Source organism: Thamnophis elegans, chromosome 2 (assembly GCF_009769535.1).
Source record: "Thamnophis elegans isolate rThaEle1 chromosome 2, rThaEle1.pri, whole genome shotgun sequence".
Classification (NCBI taxonomy): domain Eukaryota; kingdom Metazoa; phylum Chordata; class Lepidosauria; order Squamata; family Colubridae; genus Thamnophis; species Thamnophis elegans.
The window spans coordinates 145,614,247-145,629,012 of record NC_045542.1 but is presented as its reverse complement, the minus strand read 5'-3'; the positions used below and the strand labels follow the sequence as shown (position 1 = coordinate 145,629,012).

Below are 14,766 nucleotides of genomic sequence, written 5' to 3'. Positions count from 1 at the left end.
TATAACCAATACCTTAAGGGACGCCGTGGCTTAGTGGCTAAAATGCTGAGCTTGTCAATCAGAAAGGTTGGCAGTTCGGCGATTCGAATCCCTAGTGCCATGTAACAGAGTGAGCTCCCATTACTTGTCCCAGTTTCTGCAAACCTAGCAGTTCGAAAGCACGTAAAAAATGAAACTAGAAAAATAGGGACCACCTTTGATGGTCCAGTAACAGTGTTCCAGAGGTGGGTTCCTACCAGTTCGCACCTATTCAGTAGAACCGGTTCGTCAAATCTACCGAACCGGTTAGAAGAGGTTCCACCAGTGGACCCGGAAAGCAGGCCACACCTACAGAAAGAGGTTCCAAACTTTTTTGAAACCCACCACTGGTCCTTGGATATGATTATTCTACACTATCATGCTCATATTTATAAAACTCAGTGCCTCTGTGAAAGGTAAGGATGACTTCTGCATTTGTGGTGCAATCAGAACATTGCGTGTGTTGAAGTTGTTTAAACGCAAACCAAAGATGCCTTTTAAAAAACAAGTTTACATCATATTCTTATGCATGCCAGTGCTGTGTGTGAGGTAATTTAAGGTGGTTCTGACAAGTGTCGTTGGCATCTTCATATCTGGTCACATGGGTGGCAAGCCACTCCCATCTGGTCACATGGGCAGCAAGCCACTCCCACAAAGGAGGCCACACCCACAGAGTAGGTTTGAACAATTTTTGAAACCCACCACTGCAGTGTTCCATGCGCCTTGGGCATTTAGTCATGCCGGCCACATGACCACGGAGATGTCTTTGGACAGCATTGGCTCTTCGGCTTTGTAATGGAGATGAGCATTGCCCCCTAGAGTTGGGAACAACTAGTACATATGTGCGAGGGGAACCTTTACCTTTTTAACCAATATCTTGAACTTCATCCAGAGGTTCTTGTGTTATTGGTCTTATGTGAGATACAGGTAGTCATCAACTTGCAACAGTTTACTTAGTGAACATTCAAGGTTACAACGGCATTGAAAAAAGTGACCTATGACCGTTTTTCACACTTACAGCCCCATGACGCTTGACAAATGACTCATATTAACGATGGTTGCAATGTCCCGGGATCATGCAATCCCCTTAATCCCCTTTTGTGACTTTCTGACAAGCAAAGTCAATGGGGAAGCCAGATTCACTTTACAACCATGTAACAACCACAGTGATTCACTTAACAACCGTGGCAAGAGAGGCTGTAAGATGGGGCAAAATTCACTGGGACAATGTTTCTCTTAGCAATAGAAATGTTGGACCGTTGTGGTCGTAAGTCAAGGACTACCTGTCTTTTTAATGTTCACAACATTTCAAATGTGTCTGTGAATCCAAAAGGATTGAGTTACAACCTGGCATAAATGGTTTTAGCCTTAAAAAAAAAGGAAAAGTTCTAATTGCATGCCCAGCTGGAGGGAGGTCCCAGACCTGTAATGGCTGATAGTTATTGCTTAGTCTCATGTTAATGCCACAATTAATTGCTAAACATTTGTGCCTGAAGGCTCGAAACTCCCTCTTTGCAAGGATAGGGTTGCAGAAGAATGTGAAAACGTCTCTGCTACTTTTCATACTTATTAGAAAACAACAGTGTGCTTCACACTTTTGTGCAGCCAGGTGGAATTCATTTGCATTATACCTTTCTTAGGCTTATTATATCTGGGCTGCAAAATGTACCACCTGCCATTAAATGGCAACATAGAGCTGAGAGATTTCAGTGTCTCTGCTGCCATCTAGGGGCTGGTTGTCTTTTTGCTCTCCAAGCATGGTTTGCTTATGAGTCACAATAAATACAGGACTATGAAAGGAATCTGGGTCTGGGTACTTGGGAGACCGCCTCCTGCCGATTACCTCCTCGAGACCGATTAGATCTCATAGATTAGGCCTCCTCCGAGTGCCATCTGCCAGCCAGTGCCGGCTGGCTACTACGCGGAGGAGAGCCTTTTCAGTGGCAGCTCCGACCCTCTGGAACGATCTCCCCGTGGAGATTCGTACCCTCACCACCCTTCAGACCTTCCGCGCAGCCCTCAAGAACTGGCTATCCCGCCAGGCCTGGTGGTAAAGACTTGATCCGCCCCCACCCGAATGTTGAATGAATGTTGTTTACTTTTTAATTATGTGTTATGTTATATGTTACTGTTTGTATCCCCTCCCTATAAGTTGTTAGCCGCCCTGAGTCCCCTCAGGGAAAAGGGCGGCCTATAAATAAACTTATTCCTATTCCTATTCCTACTAGTCTTTGACTCATGACCTCAATGGAGCCCAAAATTTATATTGCTAAGCTAGATGGTTAAGTGAGTTGGGCCCGATTTTATGAACTTTTGCCACAGTTGTTTTGTGAATCACTGCAGTTGTTAAGTGAATCATGTGGTTGTTAAGCAAATTTGGCCTCCTCCTCTTCCTCCTCCTCCATGACTTTGCTCGTTAAAAGCCTGCTGAGAAGGTTAACCAATGGTGACCACAGGCCCCTGGGACACTTCAACTGTCATAAATACATGCCAGTTGCCGAGTGTATGTGACAGCCTCTATATTGCTTTGCTTGCTATCGGCTGCCATAGTAATGGGGAAGGAGGGGGTTTCGGTATTTGGGAGGGGAATCGTGCTGGAGGAGATATCTCGGGACGAGGAGGAAGTTTCTTAAAATCATCTTCCATTACAAATTGTAGAAAGTGTGTCAATTGGTTACAAAGAACTTTCGTGCATCCTTTCCAGTCATCACCTATGATTCATATAAAGTTATATATTTTACATCACATATTTATATTGCTATCATCATGCCTCATCCTTCATATGACTATAGTTGTTTTAACGTCCCTTTATAAAAAACATTCCAAAATTTAAAACAAAACCACATAGTAGCATTCCCTTATCTATTTTCAATATCATCCAACCACATTATACCTTTATAACACCTTCAAAATAAAAATGAATTATGTTTAATAACAAAATTTTTAGACCTCTTTTCTTAATCATTGTTTACAATTTATATACAATTTCCCTTTTATCATGTCAATACAAATTATTACATTATTATCACTATCAGTCATTTATTTAACAATAGTTTGTCTAAGTTTAACTTATTTTTCTACTTTTTTCACCATTTAAATTACCAAATTTCATCATCAAACCAATACACATGTATGCATTGTTATCATTATCAATTATTTACCTAACTTTATCATTATCACTACATTTTTAACATAATGCTCTAATTTTAACTAAATTTAACTAGTGATTTATTATTAATTTTCATATCTCAACCTGTGTCTTTCCAATAATAGTGTAGTCTTATTTCTTTTACCATTTGTGGAATTAGTCTTCTGATTATTTCCTTAATCAAATTTGTTTGGACTTCTCTTCGCAACTTGCTGCTTGTTACATATCTTGTAAAATCTCGAAACCCTCCATCAGCTTCTTTAATCAGCTTATCTTTGGTTATCAGTAGTGTTTTTGTCAAAGTTCTCTCCTTAAGTCCATCCATTCTTCTATTTTTTTTCTTCTTCTATACCTTGAAATCTGTAGTAAAGCACCTTTCCATCTATCTTCCCTTTCCTTGTTCCACTCTTTCCATCTCCAACCACACTCAGTTCACTGTCAATATCCACAGTTATCTTGCCTCTTTGTTCATTTTTCCCTTGGGTTTTTAGGACTCTAACCTCCACTTTTTCCATTTGTTGGATATCTTCCATTTTTCCATCAGGTTTTACCACATTAAAATTTATATTTTCAATGTTTTCCCATCTCTTCTCAATTCTATCTGTTGTTTCTAATAACTTTTGAATTCCAAACATAATCTGTTGTAATGTTATGGTTTCTTTTTGAAGTCAAGCCATCCTTCCAATTAGTAAACACTGCCACTCTAGTTTAAAAACAAATCTTTGTTTTCACTTCTTTCCAGCTACCAACAAGCATCCAGAGAGCACCTGCATAAACAACCCATGCTCTTCTCTATAAACAAGCTGAAGCCTTTGAAGTGCAAGGTCAAAATGATCAAAGGGGAAAAAGAAAAAGCAATGTTTCCAGGTCTCAACCTCCAACCTCCAAGTGGCAGTGTAACTTCTTTTCCCTCTAAGATTACTACCCTCTTTATATTCCTTTTATATCTTTTTTATGTTTATGTTTCAGGCTTAGAAGAAACAAAGTCCTTAAATGAAACAAAATAAAAAGAAAGAATCTATCCCAACCAGTCTTGTAGAAATAAAGGAAAAGATTTAATCCATAGGTAAAAAAAAGAAATAGAAAAAGAAAATCCAATACTTTCACTTTAAAAAGTAATAAATGTTCACAAAACTTTCATCGTTAGAAAAAAATAAAATAAAAAAGATAACACACTGTCCAATAATGCTTAATTTCACCACTTATTTCCTTTTCTTTACCAATTTAATTTATCTTCAATCTTTTTTGGGCAGTCTTTTATAAAAATAAAATTTCCTCACCAGATGGACACACTTTCTCTTTCCGCTTTCCTCCAGTTGCGGAGCTGTCCTGACTTCAGCAGCTTGAGGCTGTGCTTTTTGTCTCTGGCAAGAAGAGATTCTCTTGGATCAAACAAGGACTTTGTGATTTCCCTGAGATCAGTAAGATGTACCCTGTCACCGTCTCTTCAGGGCGGTTTAAGTCCAAATGGACTGTCCAGCAGCAAAAGTGTTGACTGCGATCTTGGAGCTCCAAGATTGCACGTCGTACCATCGCGACGTCGCTCATTTTTTCTGGACGAGGAGGAAGTTTTGTTCTCACCATCTTCTGCACATGCTGAATGGTCCTGTTTAGGTCTGGTCAAGGTCAACCGTCTCTGCATACCAGATGGATGAAGCCACCTGAAGATGCACCCCACATGACACTCTTGGAGATTGGACATTCGACTTGGGGTTGTTGGGGGCAGGGATTTGGGTAAACCTTTGATATGTACAATTTCGCACCTTTAGCTTCAGATCTTGCTTTGCTTTCGATGCTTTCACTTCATATTCAGTAAAAGTACCTTTTCTCTAAAACAATGGAGTTGGGGGTTTCCTTTCTTGAATTTTGAAGGAGGCACGTCTGACAGCATGAATTTTGATCACATGACAATGGGGATGCAACAGTTGTGTAAAAAACAATCATGTCCAGTTTTTCAGTGCCTTGTAACTTTGAATGGTTGCCAAATGAATCCTTATAGTACTATGCATATGTTGTGGCCCACCAGCAGCCTGCGGAACTGGCAGCAGATTCAGACAATGAGGAGGAACATGGGCCAGTCCTGGAGTCTGGGGAAGGCTCTGATGAAGACTCTGTGTCAGAGGCAGAGAGGGGGCCGGAGCCATATGCCAGTTATCAGCTGCCTTCAGAGTCAGACATCAGTGAGACAGACAAACAGCCGAAGCCTGTTCCCAGTGTGTGTATGTGCAGAGTTCCCAGATGAAGAGAACAGCTAAAGAACAGGGGTCGACTTGGGAGTAAGGCCACAGGTAGACGATGAATGGCCCCTCCCAGAGGAAATAAAAGGGGAGTGGAGTTTGCAGGAAACAAATTAGTTCGCTTAATGAGTTAGTGACTCTCCAAGACCCCTTGCCAAGTTTTGCAGGTATTGGCTCTCCAAGCCAGATAAGGTCTGTGACTGTAAATCCTCCCTTGAAAGACTTTGCTAGATGTGAATGAGCAGAATTCACAGCAAATTAATAAAAGGGTTTTTTATCGGGACCAGGAGTTGTTTCATGCTGTTGGGAAGCCTAGGTCAGAACAGCATACATCCAAATTGCTGAGGAAGGAGCCAAGATTGACATTCAAGCCTGAACATATTGAGCAAAGGCCAAACTACTAGTCCACTAGGCAGCTAGCTCCCCCCCCCCCCCGGTCAAACTGCTCATATCATTAAGACGTTTTTTAAAAAACCTTGAAATTCCACCCATTTCATTCCTTTTTCCAACTATCCTGTTTACCATAAATATCACAGATGGGTTGGCAACCTTTGGAGATCCTTGATGAAGCATAATTCAAGTTGTAAGTCACTCTTGGCCTAATTGCAATTAGTTCAACAGCCCAGCGAAACCCGTCTATTGCTCCCCACCCATCCCCCAAGCCCAATGATTTCCCCAAGGAACATGTTTCCCTGCCCTGATTGACATTATTAACTCTGTCCATTACAGCATAATTTATGTTCAAATTGCTGAGAAAGAGGAAAGAAAATTGACTCTGACAGGAGCAGCTCCAATTATTCCTCCATTCATACCCAAGGTGGTGGTCGGGGGGGGGGGGGGGAAGAATTCATATTTCCTAATCTGTATATGTGTAAGGGACAGAAGCCAAAATCTCCTTTTTCACTGCCTTCATATTTCTGACTCTTAACACTGCTGGCTTTTCTCCACCCACCCCCTCCTCTAATGTAGGAAGTTAGCTGGGCTGGGGAATATTTTTAGGGCTGTGCAGCACCTCGGATGCAAAAGGCTAAATATAAGTTGGAGTGCGTGCAACGCATGGAGCATGTGTGGTAGCTGTCAGGGACACCTTAAAGCATTGCTTTTCAAACTTGGCAACTTCAAGATGTGCAGACTTCAACTCCCAGAATTTGCCAGCCAACAAATGCATCATGGGGAATTCTGGGACTTGAAGTCCACGCATCTTGGAACTGTCAAGTTTGAAAAAGGTTGCCTTAAAGCAGGGGTGTCAAATTCAATTCCATTGAGGGCCACATCAGGGCTGTGGTTGACCTCAGGGGCATGGGCATGGGCGAGCATGGCTGACTGGGTGGGTGTGCCCAGCTTGATGCCATTCCCCAAACTTCTGGCATGTTTCCTCCTTACATTGGGTAGACCGGGCTGAAGCGACATGGGATGGCTTCTTACATTTTTCAGGGCGGCCCCACGGGCCAGTTCCGACCACATCCCGGCCACATACGGCCCGCAGGCCTTGAGTTTGACACCCCTGCCTTAAAGCAACTTTTCCTGGGCTCTCTCAGTTGCCTTATAATTCTGTAAAAAGTGAAGTCTGGTTTAATGTGTTCATTAAACCCTCTTGTTTGTTCTCCCCACACCTTTCAACCCCTCCACAGTTGAGCAAGATCAAGGAAGCTGAGATTTCGGATCTTTATTGTTAGTGTGAGGTAAATACAGAATCTTGGAAGCAATTCTTACGATTCCACTAGGCCATGGGTCAGCAAACTGCGGCTCTGGAGCCGCATGTGTCTCTTTCCTCACTCTGCTGCGGCTCCGTCACCAGTCGGTGCCATAATTTTGAGAGGAGCTTCTGGGGTGGGGGGGGGGGAGAGAAGCACAGGAGAAAGCTCTATGGCAAGGGGAGGGTTTTCCAGTTGTCTCCAAAATTGATAGGGCTTTCGGTTATGACAGGTAGAGGAAAAAGTACATCGAGCTAGGAGGAGACTCTAGGGGGGGGCTAAACTTCCGGTCAGCTCCAGAATTGAACAGGGGCCTTCTGGCTAGGTCCTTTGTGGCTCCCCGTGTTTTCTTTTCTGTGGGAAACGGGTCCAAATGGCTCTTTGAGTGTTTAAGTTTGCCAACCCCTGCATTAGGCCAAATTGTGTGTGGGGGGACACATTCAGGTAGTGCTTGACTTACAATCTTTCCTAGCATTAGTCCCTTTCTCAGGGGATCTGAGTCTTCATGTTATATATGGCTTGAAATAGGATAATTTGAGCCTGGTCATGTGTGCCTCGAATGAGAACCTGGCTTGATTTATTTGATGATCCATCAGTATATTTTCCTGGATGTCCATGGTAACTTCTGGAGTCTTTTCCAACACCAAATTTCAAAGCCATCAATACTCTTCCTTGACTGTTTCTTTAAAGTCCAACTTCTGTTTCCGTAGAGTATCCCAGGGTATGCCATGGCTTCCACGATTCTGATCTTGGTTGGTATAGATACACATTTAAATATTTTTTTGGATATTCAAATAGTTGCATATTTGAAATTTGGGGTGAGCAGAAATGGGGAGTAGCCACAGTCGAGGTGGTGGAGTGGTTAGAGTGCAGTACTGCAGGCGATTTCTGCTTATCACCGGCTGCCAACAGTTTGGCAGATCGAATCTCACCAGGCTCAAGGTTGATCCAGCCTTCCATCTTTCCGAGATCGGTAAAATGAGGACCCCGATTGTTGGGGGCAATAGACTGACTCTGTAAACCGCTGAGAGAGGGCTGCAAAGCACTGTGAAGCTGTATGTAAATCTAAGTGCTAGTGCCATTGCTATCTTTGGTAGCTCAGAAAAACCTGGAGCTATAGGATATCCTATTGAGATTTGATCCTAAAGACATTGATTAGAACAGCTGTTCCCAGAGCATCTAGAAAGTCCCAGTTGGTGAAAGTGGTACTAGAGATTACACTGTGAGCATCCCCCCCTCGCCAGACACACACATTTTTATTGTTAAGATGTAGAGCCAGCCTGCCATCCCTAAGGGCAGATTGTGCCACACGAAGCAGAAAGAAGTCCTAGATTCAGCACTTCGCTTCTTTTAAAAGGCTGCTTCCCACTGGGGAGCTGAAGTGCTCTCCACCAATGCTGAATTCAATCATAAACTAAACAAACTACAGCTTACCGGCTCAGTCTGTTGGGACCGTTCAAACATTCAGATCCCCCCACCCCATCATTTGTTACAATTTTATTATAATTTCACCCTGGAAGGTCCCCAAAGTTAAGCCCTCTTGTCTAGTTCACGACCCACATTCGTGTAAATATGCACTGTTTCTGCATGTATTTGCACCTTCTGTTCAAAGAAGGATCTTCCCCAGCCTATCACGAGTTTGTTGTGCATCTTGGCAGCATTCCTGCCGAATTCAGTTGTGACACAGCCTTATTCTTCCTTAGCAGGTGCTAAACTGGGCCTCTGCAGCTTCTCACAGCTTAGGGACTCATAACTTTTAGTCCTGGCCCTGCTCTTCAATTTTAATCAGTGGAAAACTACACTGGTGTGAAATCTTCTGTCCCGTTGCCAGTTGAGAACCTGCCTGTACTGACTCTATTCCTGGTCTCTTAAGTCACCCAAATTCCCACCAAGGTGATGGGTGACAAAGCCTAACCAATTTTACACATCATACACTGCTGACAGGGTTGGAAAAAGGAACAGGGGACTGTTGTCTAGGAAGTTAGCACCCACCCCTCTCCTAGAAAAATGAAATATCCTGGGAAATATTGAAAAGGCAGAATATTATATTCCCCTGGATAAGAAATATTTTTAGGTAGGAAACAGACTCACTCTTAATAGCCCCCAGCTTTGTCAATGGGCCATTAAAAGGCCTGAACCGGTCTATTCTACATAACAAAGACCTCCCCTTTCAACTCCTGGTAATGGGATTAAGGCATAATAGCATTAGCCCTTTACCCATCTCAGCACAGGGCACTTGGGAAGAAGCAATGGTCAACTAAACCTGGACTCAAAACACAGCCTAGAGAGTTGCCCCTGCATGGCCTCTTGGGGTCTGACAACCAATCAGAATACAAGATCAAAATCAAAGGCCAGAGAGGGCATAAAACCAGGGACTTTCAGCATCTTGCTTTCTTTTCTCTTCTTCACCCAACATCTTGAAGCATGTGATCACCTTTTTCGACAGGAGCTCAAGCCATGTGTCCACCTTTAAACCATCTTTCCAAGCAGCCTCCATGTTTCCAGTGTCTTTTTCCCCACTTGGAACTGAACCCAGAAGGACATTTCTTCCAACAGTTGTAACCTCAGAGCAACAAAGCTTAAACCTGCAGCAGCAGCCTCATCAAGAGTTTAGGATGAAATGAAACCAATATTAGAGGGAAAAGGCAGTAAAAGGCAGGGACATTGCTAGGGAATGTTTGTTTCATAGTTGAGATGTGCTGTATACAGGTAGTCCTCGACATACCACCACAATTGAGCCCAAAATTTGTGTTAAGTGAGTTTTGCCTCATTTGAAGACTTTTCTTGCTACAGTTGTTAAGTGAATCACTGCCGTTGTTAAGTCAGTAACACAGTCGTTAAGTGAATCTTGATTTCCCCATTGACTTTCCTTGTCCGAAGGTTACGAAATGGGATCACATGACCACAGGACAATGCAACCCATCATAAATATGTGCCAGTTGCCAAAAGTCTGAATTTTGATCATGTGACCATGGGGATGCTTGATTGATTGATTGATTGATTATATTTGTATGCCGCCCTTTTCCCCCCGAAGGGGTCTCAGGGCGGCTCACAATTCAAATCAGGGAAGGGGGTACAGACAAAAAATAAAACAAAACATAATAATGCATAATTTAAAAACACACAACAATCATACCATTCGAGACGGGGGCAACAGCTCTTTAGCCCCAGGCCTGTCAGAACAGCCAGGTTTTAAGGGCTTTGCGGAAGGCCTGGAGGGTGGTGAGGGTTCGAATCTCCACGGGGAGTTCGTTCCAGAGGGTCGGAGCAGCCACAGAGAAGGCTCTCCTCCAGGTAGTCGCCAGTCGACAGTGGCCGGCAGATGGAATTCGGAGGAGGCCTAATCTGTGGGATCTAATCGGTCTAGTGCAATGTTTAAGTGTGAAAAGTGGTCACAAATCACTTTTTTCAGTGCCATTGTAAGTTGAAACAGTCACCAAACTAATGGTTGTAAGTCAAGGACTAGCTATATAGGGAAAGGCCCATAAACTAGACTTACGCACATTATTCCATGAAGCATTTTGATGACAAATATGCCTCCCTTTTGAATCCACGACTCAAAGCATAAAGCAGAGCCAGATATTTAATGGCGCACTAAGTTTCACGATCCTCCTATTATCTAAGGAGAGCCATGTAGGCACTCTGAGCCTTCCAGCAGGCGCTTCCTGGAACAAACCCATAGAGGCACTTTGCTAGAGAGACATATCTCTTGGGATGGTTTATATGCTTTGGCTTACTGTAATTCAAAACAGAGAAAGGCTTCTAGTCAACCAATCCACACTTGTCTGAGTGTAGGAACCATTGAACGAATAAGGTTTACTTCTTAATTGTGGACAAGCTGGCCCTTTGCTGTTGGCTTTCTCTCAACCCCAGTATTCCATCTGCCATGTGGAAATAATGATCCAGACTTCTCATGAAAGGTTGTTATAAAGCAGTGGGCCCTTTAAGACTTGTGGACTTCAACTCCCAGAATTCCTCAGCCAGACATGGTGGTTGGGAAATTCTGGGAGTTGAAGTCCACAAGTCTTAAAGTAGCCATATTTGCAGGCCCCTGTTATAAAGAATAAAGCAAGATATCGGTAAAATGTCTTAAGTGCTATGATATGAGAGGAAAATATTCAGCCCTAGCATGTAAATTATGTCCCATCATCCTTTATAATTGGCTACACTCGTTTGGCCTCTGGGAATGCACTAGAGGTCCACCAATAGTCGTAGATTCTCCACCAATACCATAGAGATATGTGTGGTGATTGGTCCCTATTGTAACAGAACACTCTAGAACACCATTTTGAATAGCCCAATAGTGGAAAATGAATTTCTGCAGTCTTAGAAATGAGTCATTTTTAGCAATGATAGCAATCCCTTTCCATCTGAATGCTTCCAGATGTATGGACTTCAATCCCCAGAATTCCCCAGCCAGCAGAGTCATTGTTGAAAATTCTAAGAGTTAAAAGTCCCCATATATCTTAAGGACATCAATAGCAATAGCACCTAGACTTATATATCACTCCCATAGTGCTTCACAGCGCTCTCTGTGCAGTTTACAATGTCAGCCTATTGCCCCCAACAATCTGGGTTCCTCGTTTTACCAACCTTGGAAGGATGGCAGGCTGAGTCAACCTTGAGCCCCATGAGGATTGAATTCTGGCTGTGGAGGAAGGCTGGGGAAGGCCAGAATTCTACAGAATTGAAGAGGAGTGACTGAACACCTTTGTTGGTGTACCATTGGGTGAGAATCAAGGGACTGGACACCCATTGGAATCGCAGCTCATGGTTCTCTGTCAAACACAAGAAAAGCTAGGAATGACATATTCATCTATTATTCTGCTTGCCAGGAAGATGGCAGCTGGCTCAAGCAAGGCAAGAGTTAAGGCATTCACTGCCAGCTCCTGCTGAGCCCTGATTCAGCATCTAGAGCTCCAGGTGTGCTTTGATCAACAACAGTCAGGAGTCTCTGATTCCACACATAGTCAAGGGCAAGGGGCAGAATAAGGGACATTGATTATCCAGGTAGGAGCATTCATTCCGCTGGCGTGCTCTCCCTCCCCTCCACCATTTCTTGGGCTATGGTGCAGCCTGCAAGCTCCAGTTTGGAAAATAAGAAAAGATAATTGTGCCTCTATTTCTTCAGGTCCTTCCTGCTGGAGAGCTTGGTAGAGTTGACATTCCTTCATGCAGTTTGGGTCTGGATGCCAAGTAGAATGTCATCCAGGGGGACACTATAACACTGCACACAAAAAGGGAAGGACCTGGAGAGAGATGATAGCAGTGTTCCAATATTTGGGCGGCTGCCACAGAGAGGAAGGGGTCAAGCTATTTTCCAAGGCACCTGAAGGCCAGACAAGGAACAATGGATGGAAAATGAACAAGGAGAGATTCAACCTGGAAATAAGGAGACATTTTCTGACAGTGAGAGCCATCAACCAATGGAACAGCTTTGCCTTCAGAAGTTGTGGGAGCTTCATCACTAGAAGCTTTGAAGAAGAGATTGGACTGAAATGCTGTAGGGTCTCCTGCTCGGGCAGAGGGTTGGACTAGATGACCTACAAGGTCCCTTCCAACTCTGTTAATCTACCGTATTTGAATAGACATCCATGTCAGGATATTCAGAGGTAGTGGGTAGACCAGTCACTGGGGAAAACCAGGTGAAAAGAAGTCTTAACTTAACCTTGTTGGAGGGCTTCCCAACAACAGCCATCTGGCTTCCTTAGGGGAACAGGGTGCTACTTAAGCCCAAAATCTAATCTAATAAGAACCTCTATTTTGCACACAGTTGAAGATCCAGGTATGCCATAGAGCAGCAATGGCAAAACGTTTTTGGCTTGTGTGCCATAAGGGGGCGGAGCGAAAAATGGCTTTAAAAAAAGCTGAACTCAGCTGGCCAGCTGACAGGGCAATGCTTCGTGTGTCGTGACAAATGGCTCCGCGTGCCACCTGTGGCATGCGTGCCATTGGTTCGCCATCCCGGCCATAGAGTCATTGATAAATATTGCTTCTTATTTAATGTCAGAATTTTCATGAACTGGAAGAGACATGGTAACAAGGTCAACCAATGTGGCTTATTTGGAAACAGAAACTTAAGTAAGAAGTCTGGGTGTGGCTTAATTCTATTAAGCTCCAAACTCTGAATTGAAACCAATCTCTCCTCTGCCAGTGTTTTGTCTGTAACTACTACCACGTTGGAGAATCCACTCTTGGTATTGTACATTTACTCCTGTGTTATTATGTATATAAAGAAGCTAATGAATCCTGCTGAATCAGCTATCTGTGTGTGCTTTCTGGATGTGATTTCTGCAACAAACTCTGACGTTTAATACAGGAACCAACTTTTCCTGGTTGGTGTCTGCTAATAAAAACTTCCATCCATCAGATGTATGCTGGAGGACCACAAGTTGGGGGTGGCAGAAAAGCAATGACATCCTTGAAACCCCTTCCCCAACCCAGTGACCTTCAGATCTACAGGATGATAAGGCTGCTTTAGTTATTGGTTCTGAAGTTCCATCTCCCCGGCAGATTTTCATTGTTTCATTCAGTTCTTTTATGGCTCATTCATTTAGTCCAATTGTTCGAAAATGCAACTGACTAAACTCAATAGGATTTAAAGTATTATCTTTCCCCCAAAAGTTGGCTCACAGCATGGTCTGTGATATATAGCTAAAATCCAAGGTATTAAAACAGAAAAAAAAATTATATGTACTGCAGCTGCCAAAAGAATCAATGCAAGTTTGGATTGCATCAACAGAGGTATACAATAGTGTCAAGATCATGAGAAATGATGGCATTATTCTATGCTGCACGGGTCAGGTTGCACCTGGGCTGCTACACTCAGTTCTAGACACCATAATATAATAAGGATGCTAAGGAACTGGAAAGAATGCAGAGAAGAACAACAAGATGATTGAGAGGCTCGAAAGTTCTATTATTTGGATTGATTGTGTGCCATCAAGTCATTTTCAACTCCTAGCTACCACATAGATTTTCTCCAGGATGATCTATCACTTACCTGTCCAGGTCTTCCAAAGTGCACTCAACACCACTGTAACTCAGTCCCTTAACTTCGTTCCTGATCATCCTCTTCTTCTCTTTCTTTCCACTTTTTCAAGAATTAGAGGCTGTTCCAGAGAACCCAAATAGGATAATTTGAACCTGTAATTCCTAGGAGGAAGGATTCAAACTTAGTTCAATTTGATACTGTGTTTCTTGACTTTTATTGCTAGACCTAGCAAATCATTTGCAATTTCAGTTCTCGGGGTGCTATCATTAATGTAATGCACACTATTAATATGCTTACCACCAATTTTAAAACCATGCTCATTTTTTTCCAATCCATCTTCTCTTTATCTATATATATATAAAAGCCAAATACCACTCATTTATCACGAAATCTCCAGAACCGTAAAGCCTACAAACTTGAAATTAGTTACGTACTGTATGTTCCTCTTGGCTTTTAGGTGCTCGCTAAGAACGGATTTTTCAAAATGACCATCTGATCATTAGTATTTCTTATACAGTAATTAATATGCTCTGATGCTAAGGAGTTCTACTCCCTCTCCCCACCTGAAAAGAACTCTGTTCCAACTGCCAGTTGCCTCACATTCCGTTACCTCAGTTCAAACTGGCAGACATTCTACTCCTTCACTCAGGAGCGGTCTGGGGCTCCTTACAGTAC

The 14,766-nt window shown here is 43.0% G+C and overlaps 1 protein-coding gene across 1 annotated transcript in view; it reads right to left on the bottom strand.

Annotated features, from left to right (window-relative positions):
* GABBR1 (gamma-aminobutyric acid type B receptor subunit 1) overlaps positions 1–14,243 on the bottom strand; it is a 208,009-nt gene extending 193,766 nt beyond the window's left edge. Inside the window, exon 1 of the mRNA XM_032208492.1 lies at positions 14,101–14,243. The gene's annotated coding sequence lies outside the window, so the exon portion shown is untranslated. The remainder of the gene's footprint in view (positions 1–14,100) is intronic.
* Positions 14,244–14,766: the final 523 nt, after the last annotated feature.